General features: G+C 32.4%; 1 protein-coding gene across 1 annotated transcript in view; it reads left to right on the plus strand.

Annotated features, from left to right (window-relative positions):
* The window catches only part of LOC122790679, an 800254-nt gene that overhangs the window by 26376 nt on the left and 761234 nt on the right, over positions 1-12644 (plus strand). The window lies entirely within an intron of this gene.

The following is a 12644-nucleotide window of genomic DNA, read 5'->3' on the forward strand; positions in this document are numbered from 1 at the left end:
TGTTGCTAGGAAAGGATGTCAATAACCAAAATTTTACATCCAAAATATTTCGTAAAAAAACATATAGTAATAGTTTTTTACACTTTGATAGTTGTCACCCGTTTACTCAAAAAAGAACAGTCCTTAAAGGTCAGTTTGTAAAAGCTGCCAGAATGGTGAGTAAATGGGATGATTTTTTAATAGAGTGTTCAAATTTATTTGATATGTTTAAAAATAGGGGATACCCCGAAAAGTTGATTAATAATGTGATGTTAGAAGTAATATCTAAACATAAAAATTTATATTTCAAACCACTATTACATTATGACAACCTAGTTGTCTTACATTTATTGGACAGCACAAATATTGCAAATTAATCTAATGAGAGTACTGTCTCATTTTTTACCCAAGATGTGTCGTATATTTCACCTGTTTTTGAAAGTAATAATAATAATAACTTTAATACAAAAAAATTTTCTAAAAGTTTTATTACCACATATAATCTCGACAGTAATTTCATAAGAGATATTCTTAACAAAAATTGGCAGTTCATTATAAACGATCCATCATTTCATCAATTATTTGATTGCAGTCCATCTATAGTATATAAAAAAGGTATGAATTTAAAAGTGTTTTGAACGTAAGCAAAATAAGAAATTTGGAAAAACTACTAGATGTGGTAGATGTAAATATTGTTCTTATGTTTTTGAAATAAAATTATAATCAATAAGTATAGAGTTTGTTTAAGGGACAGGGCATCCTGCATTACTGAAAAAGTTGTTTATTGTGCTTTATGTACTAGTTGCACTATGTTCTACATTGGTAAAACAGAAAGGAAACTTAAAGAATGTATTGGTGAACATATAAGAGCAATACGTGATGGTAATGAATTGAATGCTCTGGCAAAACATATTAATGCATTCCCTTCACATTCTTTTAAGTTTGTTGTTTTAGATGTTATAAAAATGGATGTTAGAGGGGGTGCATGGCAACCGTTCTTGGAAAAACTTGAATTAGAATGGCAACTGAGACTTAATGCCAATAATTGGCCAGGGATGAATAATACTACCTCTAGAAGTAGTCTTTTATAATTAAAATCACTAGAGAGATGATTAGGAACATTTTACATTTTCCATCTTATTTGAACATTTTTTAATTTCCAATTTTTAAATTTTTTATAATAATTATATATTAATTATAAAAAATATTCATGAGATAAATTTTATCCATTGTTTTGTTAAGTTAAATATTTATTGATTAATATTTATTAATTAATTAATTATTACATTTACTCACTATTTATTACTTATATACGTTATATTATATATACTTCATGATCACACACATTCCATATATTTAATCATATATTTAATTTTATATATTATAAATACATATTCAAATTTATATTTATATTTACATTTATATTATTTATATTTATTGATATATTTAATTATATACATGTATTTATTTATATTTGTTTTAATATTCACATTACATATTCATATTTATATTTTTAGACATACACATATGTCCTATAGTAACTTTTAGGTTTTTCATATGAACATATTTTTAATATGTATTTTACATCTGTGAGGTTCCTCTATATACACATACTTATATTATTGAATGTATGAGATTAAGTGCATTCTTTTATTATCCCACATATACATACATATTGTCCGTCTTTTGTAAATGTAATTTTACTGGTTTTGGATATATCGAGTACATTGTCACAAAGTTCATACTTTATTGCCATCCTTTATACATAAGCTCGGTTATTATTAAGATCGCTCATGAAATAGTTCACACATTAAGTTTTACAGGCTTCATTCTTTCCAGATTTTTTATGTTTGCGTTTGTCACTTTTGATACTTGAAATGTCACATTTAACCTGTTTACGTGCTAACTAGTGTTGAATGGGAACTTTGTTTATTATACTGGTGCTGTTCTTTTAAGCATTTGAATTTTTTAATTATATTAACTGTTTAATTCATTAATTACATTAGTGGATTGTTTATTTAATACACAGGAAGTGATGTATTAGATCAGTTGGAGAAAGTTTGGCAGGAGCTAAACGAAAGCGCTTACTGGAATTTTTTTGTATACTACGCTATTTGTTTGCTTTATTAAACGTTTCAGTCTATCCGTGATTTTGTTTTCAGGTATTTTTGGATGCAGGAAGGCACCCTGGTCTGAATGAAAGTATTTCACTTGCACCATTATTAAAACTAAGAGCAGCTAAATTATAAAGGTTTTTCCTGTTATTAGCCACTAGATGGTAGCATTGCACAAGTTTTTAGACCTTTTACATATTTTTTTATTCGTATTAAAAGGCAAATTTTTATAAATACATTTTTATATATTATATATTTATTAAATATTTTATATATATATATATGTGTGTGTGTATTTATTTATTTGATATTTATTGTTAAACACTTATTAAATACATTATGTTTTTAAATCGTCTGTTTGTCCCTACATATATATCTATTCCATTAATTGATGCAAAAGTTTTTATTGGTTAATTAGTTAATTACTTAATGTGAGGAGTTATATAAGCATGTGCATTTTTGGGGATTGTGTTATCTGATGAAGTCTGAGGACGAAAACGTATTGTGTGATTTGTCAGCGTTAATAAAATCTTGTTGGATTACTACTTTGTGGTTGCCGACTGTTTTTTCTAAACTCCTGGTTTGGTTGTTTGGTTGCTTTTGGAGTTCTTTTTCCCCCTTTTTTTCTTGATAACGATAACAAAGATAAACAAGTTGCATGCATAAACAGAGGTAATTACAATTTCTGAGTACATTTGTAAAACAGGCAAGTGATTTGTGTAGAAGCTAATGATATCCTTTTCTCTGAATACAATGTAATGTAAGATTTCACACTACAGTGGAGAAATATACGAATAGAACTTAAGCACAATTAATGAGGAAGTCTGTTAGATCAGAGGGGGTTACCCTGGATGGGTGTAGGAGCATAGCCAGTTGTTAGTAAGGTGTTTGTTCAGGAGTAGTTTCAATTTGCGATTGTCGGGATTATTGAGTATTTGATGAGGCAATAGGTTTCACGATTTTGATATTTTATTAAAGAGACAGTCGCCATAGTAGTTTTTGGACTTTTTTACTTTTAGGAGTAGTTTTGTATGATTATCTCAGGCATCGGGAGTTGGTGTTTGGTTCAGTTAATTTAAAGCAGGGCATTGATCAGGTCTGTGGATGATATTGTGTGCAATAGTCAGTTTAATTTAGAGCAGGGTGTTGATCAGGTCTGTGGATGATATTGTGTGCAATAGTCAGTTGGTCGAGAGTTAGAAGGTTGGGTAGTTCAAGACAATTGAGTTGGCAGAGTGCAGTACAGTGGTGGGATTTGTAGGACTGGTTCATGGCAAACTTGGCTATTTTGTTATAGCATCTTTCAAGGTTTTTTAAGTTAGTCTTGCACAGTTTGGTGAAGATTTGTGAGCAATAGAGAAGGGAGGAAAGCGGGTGGGACTGGGATGCAGAAAGTCTGGCATAGTTAGGAAAGGTTTGGCTCTGTAGAGTGAACAATGCCTGATGTAAACTTTTTTAATTGTGATGGATATATGCTTGTTGAATTTTAGACCGTTTGTTGTAACACCAAGAAGTTTAGTTTGACTGACTGGTTCCATTTTTGTATCACTGGAGGAGTAGATGGTAAGAGTGGTTTGGTTATTTTTAGTTCTGTTGTTGCAGAAGACCATAAGCTTAGTTTTGTTTGGGTTGAGGATGAGTTGATGGTTGGTGAGGTATTTCTGTAAACCTTGGAGAGATTTTTGTGCTTTATTTGTTCTTTGGGTGAGGAGGCAGAGTAGATAAGAGAAGCGTCCTCAGTATATTGACTGATAGTGGCTAGTTGCGTGGAAGCACTGAGTTCAATAGTAAATATGATAAAGAGGAGGGGTCCAAGGATAGAGACCTGTGGGACTCCCACAGAGATGGGTAGGAGGGGGGACAGTTTTATTATCCCATCTAGTGGACTGCCGCCTGTTGGAAAGATTACCATGAAACCAAGTCAGAGATATTTCACTGAGATTATAGGTTGCCAGTTTGTTGAGCAGTATTTGGTGGGATACTGTATTGAAATCTTTAACATATCGAAGAAGATGAATGAAACAAGTTGACCATCATTTTTGAGGAGGTTTACAGTGTTGGTGAAACTGAGTGCTGTATTAGTACTATTCTTTGGTCAGAATCAGTGTAGTGAGTTGGATAACAGATTGTTTGGGAGATAGTCAAGTAGTTGCTGATGGGCAAATATTTCTAAGATTTTGGGGGACAGGGGGACAATTGGAATGCGTTTGTGGTGTGTTTTTTAGAGTGATGGTTTTAGAGGACGTAGGGGATGGGATATTTATTTGAAAGAATGCATATTGTTTGGAGATTGGATGGAGAGGTTTAGATAAATAATATGGTAATAGATGGATGATGGATTAGTTTTAAAAATTTAAGTTTTAAAAATTCAATAGCAAGACTACAGGGTTTTAGTTTGTTTATGTTTTTTTTTATTTTATTTTAAATTTATGTAGTTGGTTTAAATGAATGGTTTTTAAGTTCTGTAGAGTGTAGTAGAGTTTGTTAAGGGTAAAGAGTTGTGAAGTTAAAGAGTTGTTAGGTTGAGGCAAAAATTGAGATGTTTTAGTTATGTGTAAAGGGTGTAGTTTGAGAGGGAAGGCGGAAGAAGTATTGGTGATGGATTTTAAGGAGATAATTGATACATGACTTTGTTTTTCATTTTTTATTTGAGTACTTTTTTTTGATTTTGTCATTTTAACTTTGTTTTTTACTTTTTTTAACTTTTTTTAGTTTTTTTTCTGTTTCTTTGGTTTGTTTTTTTTTTTTTTTTGTTTTTTTTTTTTTTTTTTTTATTTTTCTTCTTTTTTTTTCCTTTTGTTTGTTTTTTTTTGTTTTACTTATTTTTTAAGATTATAACTTATAGACCCACTTATATTATTTATTTATATTTATTATTATATTGATATATAATTAATTTTGTACTTTTTATTCTTAGTTTTGATTGATTTGTAGATTTTTCTAGATTTTTTTGATGATGATGATGATTTTTTATTCTTTGACTTTCTGTCTTTCAAAAGCCATAAATATTTTTTATACATTTTTATATATTTTATTTTCATATTTTTTTATATTTTTTTTTTTTTTATTGTTATATAATGATAATTAATCTATATGTATATTTGTTATTGGAAAATTACATTGTTTTGGATTATACTTTACTTTCGATACATTTCGTTATTTATAAGTTAACAAGCTGTTAAGAATGTTGTCAACATTTATAACATTACTATTTCCCTTTCTAACTTCAGTATACATAACATTATGTGTCAATATTCCATCTGTATGTTGCCTGGCATCTCAAATTATTCAAAGCATACCGATTAAAGGTTTAAATTCAAAGATATTAGTCATAACGAATTCAGTGCATTATCCCTAAAGCGGCAACTACCAACCTTGGTCTATCAGGCTGATGATATTTTATTGATGAATGGAGCAAAATATTGAATGGTTATTATGAACGTTTTTAATATTGTTTAAGGATTATGAGCAACATCTATGAGTTATTAAGACACATTAGTTGAATGTTATCTTAGGATTTAAAGATTTTAAAAATTGTTAAAATTTTTTGAAACCTTGAAAATGAAAAGGAAATAAACTGATTTACTCACTACCAAAGGAACTTTAAAAAAAAATGAAAATCTTGAAAAGAGAAAAATGAAAAAAAAAAGGTCAGCTTAGGTGATTATCAAAAAGGCCTAAGAAAATCAAGAAAAAAATCCCAAATTTAGCTAAAACATAGAAGATGTCATCTACCAGCGAACCGTAATCACAGATGTCCATACTCTATCCTCATTAAAACACTTCTACTACTGATGTAGACTTTGAAGATCTCTTGATGAAGATGTACACCAGAAGTAACTGAGTCACACATTGAAAAGAGGTTGGAGGAGGAAGAACAGAGGAAACACTCCAGAGAAGAGGAGGGAGGAAAAACAGGCAGTCCAAACACAATGGAGAGATCAACAAAAAGAAAAGAAACAAAGCACAAAAGCTGGGAAAAAAAACACACAAAAAAAAAGAAAAAAAATTTCAAACAACAATACCTTCTTCAGAAAACAGTTAAAAATCCCAAAATTTTATAAATCATCCAAATACTCACAAATATGACCCATGATTACAGTTGTACTTATTAAGGACATAACAATGTTTAAGTTGATTAGTATATGAAAATAATTAATAGTAGTGTATAGTAAAAACAATTAAGATATTAATACATAAATATGTAACTATAAAAAAAATAATAAATAAAAATAATAAAATATATATATATATAATATATATATATATATATATATATATATATATATATATATATATATATATATATATATATATATATATATATATATATAATATATATATATATATATATATATATATATATATATATATATATATAAAAAATTTATATATATATACAATACAAAAATATATATATAATAATATAAATATATATAAAATATAAATAAAATAAATCCAGCTATATAAATAGCTATATATAAATATTTTATATAAATATATATGTATAAAAATAAATAATAATATATATATATATATATAGAAATAATAAAATAATAAAATAAAAAATGTAAAAATAAATATAAAAAAAAAAAAAGAATTTAAAAATAGAAATGTAAATATTTCATCAATGTTTCAAAAAATTAAGAAAAAAACAAAAAAGTGACCATTTGCTTCAAAATTATTTAAAATTAATTTCATGAATCAATCTCAATCCATTGAGCTTCAAAAGATAAATTAATACCTGTTGAATTTATTCAGACAAATATTGTAAAATTCATTTTAAAAATAATAGTTTGTCCTAAAACAGTTTGTCATAGCAATTCAGTTTATCATTAATGTTTATAAAATCCTATAAGTATGTTCTCCCCTATCCTTCAGGTGTCTATGTCTCTTACCTGTATGTATGTCTTGTCTATTCTTAAGCTGTAAGTAAAACTGTAGATGTGGAACAGAAAGCGCAGTAGGCATGTTATGATCAGACTGGATAAATCGAGGATGTGTAAACTGATTGTGTAAGTAGGTGTAAACACCACTGTGTGTATGTGTCCATGTGTTCTACTGTCTTATTCTACATGCTCATTTATTCTATATATTACAATCCTCTTCATCTTATCTGTTATTACTGTACTATAGTTCATTTCATTGAGTACCCCAATATTGTTCTCAGTGTTACCATTGTTTTCTAAAGTACCCACCCTTTGTTATGTCATAGCGTGGTACAGGTTCATTTTCTGTTTGGTTAATACCCCATGTAGTATTTATGTTTTCACACACTAGTGAGTGGCTAATTTCTGTGTGTATCTCATTGACTTGCCCGCTTGCTCGAGTTGTAGTGTGCATATCATAATAGGGTCTACATCTACCCCCGCCCCATTGCTCCAACCATCTAGAATGCACCGATCTATAATTCTAGTATCATAGCCCCTGTTTAAAAACTCAGATTTAAGTTGGTCCAGGGCTATTTGTAGTTCATCATCATCATTAAACAGTCTCATAATCCTGTATACTTGGCCTTTGATGATGTTGACCTTGGTGTGGTTAGGGTGCATACTGGTGTTATGTAGGAATGTGTTTTTTCTAACATGGTTCCTAAATAAACCAGTTCTAATCTGGTTTAATTCATCTTTTCTTACTTTGACGTCAAGAAAGTCAATTTCAGTCATGGAATATTGAGAGGTAAATCTAAGAAATTGAGTGGTATTATTGAGGTAACTGAAAAATGCATTTAGCTCTACCTCTGTACCATTCCACAGCAAAAAAATGTCATCCACAAACCTGACATACCACTCGATATACCTGCCATATGTACTATTGGTTAACACGTGTGCGTTCCCAGAAAGGTTGGTGTAGCAATTCGCACAAGCTGTGCCCATAGCCACACCAACCTTCTGTAAGTATTTCTGTTGTTGAAATAAGAAAACATTTGGTCAGTACTATATCAAACAAAGCACAAATGAGGTCACATTTGTTCTTGTTATAGTCTACACTGTGATGTAGGTCCCTTATGGTCTCTATTTCCCATTCATTCGGAATCACCGTGAATAATGATTCTATATCCATTGTTACCAAGAAACAACAATGGTTGGTATCTATATTCATCCATTTCATCCTAAGAGTTTAAAAAAAAAATTTAGAATCTCTTGGCACAGTCTCACAATTAGATAAGAGTGGATGTAGATTCTTCTCAATAAAAATAGAGGTTCAGTAATCCATCCTTTACCCGAGACTATGGGATGCATGGGTGGAACTGACAAATGCTTATGTATCTTAGGTAAGCCATAAATCTCTGGTATAGTGGGATTACTGACCGAAAAGTATTCAAACAGTTCCTCATTAATCATACCGGTAATTAACAAATCACACATCAAAAAAGATACTTTATCAATAACACTTCTTACAACATTGTTAGATATATTCTGATATGTGGAGTCATCATCTAATAATCGTAACATTTGTTCAACATATAGCTGTTTATCCATCACCACTATTCCCCCTCCCTTATCTGCCAGTCTTATTTCAATAGAATGCATGTGTTTTAAATCAATCATAGCATGATATTCATCTTTCCTCAAATTATAGAAAGTGTTAGAGCTACAATTTTTTCTCACATCCAACTTCTCTCTTGGTTCTCTGTCACAGACGTCAAGGAATGTTTCAATAACTGCATTACATGGTGGAATAAACGTACTCATTTTTTTAAATAAATTGCTGTCATATGAGGGCTGTTGCCAAACAAAGTTTTAAGTGTTAAAGTCCGGCCAAAAAGTCTAAGGTATTTTATTACATCAGTTAAATCAGCTTTCTTTGCTGGAACAAAACTGAGCCGTTTATTTAAAAGTCTCACCTGGTTTTCAGTCAATGGGTGTGATGAAATGTTAAAAATCAAACTTTCCTCAACCTCTTTCTGTCCTGTCCCTCTGCACTCAGTGGTCTCCGCTGACTGCGATACGTCGGCCGTCCTCTTATTGGCAGGGGTTCCTGTAGTAAAAAACGATCCATGTTGTTCACTAGGTCATTGGATAAACTGGTAGAAGGTAGCTGAATGTTTCTCATTTCTTTGGGTTTAACTACCGGAGCATCGCTCCTGTCAGGTTGTAGTATATGCACTTTAGAACCAAAAAACGGCTTTACATTGTTTTTTACAACACCAGCAAAGCTGGCAGTTGCTTCATTGCTTATTGCTTGCTCAGACTCAGTTGGAGAGTCACCTTTTCCTTCATTCAAATTAACGTCGTCATAGCGTTGCCTCTGTGGAGTTGCTGATTGGATCCCCTGAGCTGTCTGTCTGGTCTGGCTCTTGGGCGGGTGTTCCCTCACCCAAGAGAATACATTCCCATGCTGGAAATCATTAAAATCCCTGTGCAATTTACGGGTTTTAACTGCAGCAAGTCTTTTCTCATAGTTTAATATATTTTCATGTAAAGTATCCAGCTTTGTGCCTACTATTTGTGTAGAATAGCTATCTATAATGCTGCTATAGACAATATTAATTAGCTAGCTCATCCTCTTGTGGACGGAAAAAGTCTATCAGTAGATAGACTTTGGAGGAGATTCTCAAGGTGATGACCAAATGTTGAGTGAATTCAACAACGTACATAATATATCTTCTGTGGTGCTTTCTCAGGCCCATATTTCTGTACTCAGTAAAGATCTAAGTTATGTTCCCGGATTTTTGTGAATGAGGATTCATTTGCATCTGATGTTATTGCCTTTTGTAGATTGATTAATTAATCTTAAATTACATTTTGATTCCAGTACTGGTGGTACAGAGATCCTTTAAATTTCAACCATCCAGATTCATGCCTCCGATGTCTAGTCAGGTGTCTCTATTCCAATCCTCTGTCCTCAAAGATCTACATTATAATTTTCATGGGTATGACATTTTTCATCATAATCTCTCAAAGATTGAACAATCAGCTTTGGAGGATTTGAAAAATAGCAAAGATCTGGTCATATTATCAGCTGATAAAGGGGGAGCGGTAGTAGTTATGAAGTGGGACAGCTACTATCAGGAGGTGCAGAGACAGCTTGGGGATGTCAGGCATTACATGCCCATGCCCCTTGAAACAACAAATAAAATTTAAAGTTGAAATTGATAGGTTTTTATTTCAGGCACAACAGAATGGTATTATTACGCAGTCAGATATATATCATCTCACGGTCAAGGATCCTAGATCACAATATATATATTTCTTACCAAAGATACATAAGGATCCTCGTTGTCCGCCTGGGAGACCAATTGTTTTAGGGAGGGGGGGTTTAATGGAGCCCTTGTCTGAATTTCTTACTCTTTATCTCCAACTTCTCCTGGTTCATATTAGATCACGTATCCAGGATACCACCCAATTTCTAGATATCATCTCCAATACTCAGTTGGAACCAGGATGGTTTCTCTGCACATTAGATGTGACTGCCCTATATACCAATATTCCACATTGGGCGGGGCTATTGGCCCTACAATACTGGTTGGATCAAAGTGCTTTATATCCACCAATCTTTAATACTCTCTTGGTATGTATGCCTGAACATGTCCTCACAAAAATGTGTTATTTCCATGGACAATGTTATTGGCAGTCACAGGGCACGGCAATGGGGGCATCTTTTGCCCCGATATATACAGATTTGTTTATGGCCTACCTGGAGACCGAACTGATCTATTATCCCAATCATAACCTCTATTTGGGGGAAGTAGATATTTGGAGATGATACCTAAATGATTGTTGGTTGGTATGGAAGGTGGATATGGCTTACCTATTAGATTTTGTGGAATATCTTAAGCCAAAATAAATGGGGAATTGAGTTCCAGGCAAATTTTGATTTGAAGCAAATCATCTTTCTGGATGTGACCATCACCAGAAGCGAAGATAATACTTTGAGTACACAAATATACAGGAAATATCCCCAGTATAACTCTTTACTCCATGCTAGTAGCCTCCATCCTCCTCACGTGATACATAATATCCTCAAATCTCAATTTTTGAGAGTAAAGCATATTTGTTCTGATAATAATACCTTCCATAAATATAAGTTTGATTTAGCCAATCGATTTTGCAATAGGGGGTATAAAGTGGGCAATATTGCCATGGCTAGTAATTAGGAGATCTTCCCTAGCTCTTCTAGATGCCCACAGTGCAAAAATAAGGATAAGACATCAGAGGATCAAGATGTTTTGAGAATGGTTGCCACATATGGACGCAACACAAAATCCTTCATGAACATTGTCCAGAAACATTGGAACATTTTGTTGGCAGACCCAAAATCGGCATCTAAGGTAGGTCAGAGATGCTTCTTCTCCTTCAGACGGGGAAAAAATTTAGGTTCATTTTTGAGCCATTATAAACATACTTCCCAGGTCCCAGCTAGACGTACACAACATACATTAATGGGTGATAAATTATGTGGTACTTATCTATGTGGTCATTGCACACACTGTGCTAGAGTTTGCAAAATCAAGGAATTTACCAGTCCCAATACTGATAGAGGTTTTGACATTAGGTTTCTGGCCAATTGTGGTTTGGATTGGGTGGTGTATCTGGCCTCTTTTCCCTGTTTAGCCTTTTATGTGGGTCAGATGTCTAGACCAATACGCATCAGTATTTCGGAACATATGAGTGACATAAAGAATCACAAACTTTCTAGTGCACTTTACAAACATACACTTAACCACCCCTCTGCCTCTTTTTGTTTTACAGTCATTGACAAAGTTACAGGGGATAGGTCCCTTAAAAGTGGTTGGCACACACTTTTAAATAATAAAGAAAGAAAATGGATAATCAAATTGGGTGGGTCTTTTTTAGCCCTGGGTTGAATGAACGTCTTTAAATACATCTGTAATAGGAATCCATTAAATATTAATGATTTGACTGGCATGCTTTTAATATAAATATATCCTTAATAGGAATTCATTAAGTATTAATGATTTGATTGGCATGTCTTTAATATACTATATATACTGCTGCTCTGATGTGAGTTCTTTTTTTCATTTTGGTTTATGCACTGAAGAAGGCTAATACAGCCGAAACAGATTTTCTTGTTTTTTACAGGGCACATCTGTGCTTGACTTGGGGTGTTTGACACTCCTAGTTGTTTGGAAATGTTTATTTAATAAATGTATATTTTTTTTGGCAACTTCCATTGGTGCTGGCCCCATTTCTTACTTTTGTTCTGGTTTTTTGGGCCTTGGCACTTGCCGTACCTATGAGGTGTTTGGTCGGAGTGCTGTTGGAAAGATTGCCATGAAACCAAGTCAGAGATGTTTCACTAAGGGTTGCCAGTATGTTGAGCAGCATTTGGTGGGATACTGTATCGAAAGCTTTCGAAATAACAAGGAAGATGGATGAAACAAGTTGACCATCATTTTGAGGAGGTTTATAGTGTTGGTGAAACTAGTGAGTGCTGTATTAGTACTATGCTTTGGTCAGAATCCGTGTAGTGAGTTGGGTAAGAGGTTGTTTGGGAGATGGTCAAGTAGTTGCTGATGGGTAAATTTTTCTAAGATTTTGGAAAGGGGGGACAGAATAACAATTGGATGGTCATTTTGTGATGTCT

The sequence above is a fragment of the Protopterus annectens genome, chromosome 16.part0 (genome assembly GCF_019279795.1).
Source record: "Protopterus annectens isolate FY-2018-M chromosome 16.part0, PAN1.0, whole genome shotgun sequence".
Classification (NCBI taxonomy): Eukaryota; Metazoa; Chordata; order Ceratodontiformes; family Protopteridae; genus Protopterus; species Protopterus annectens.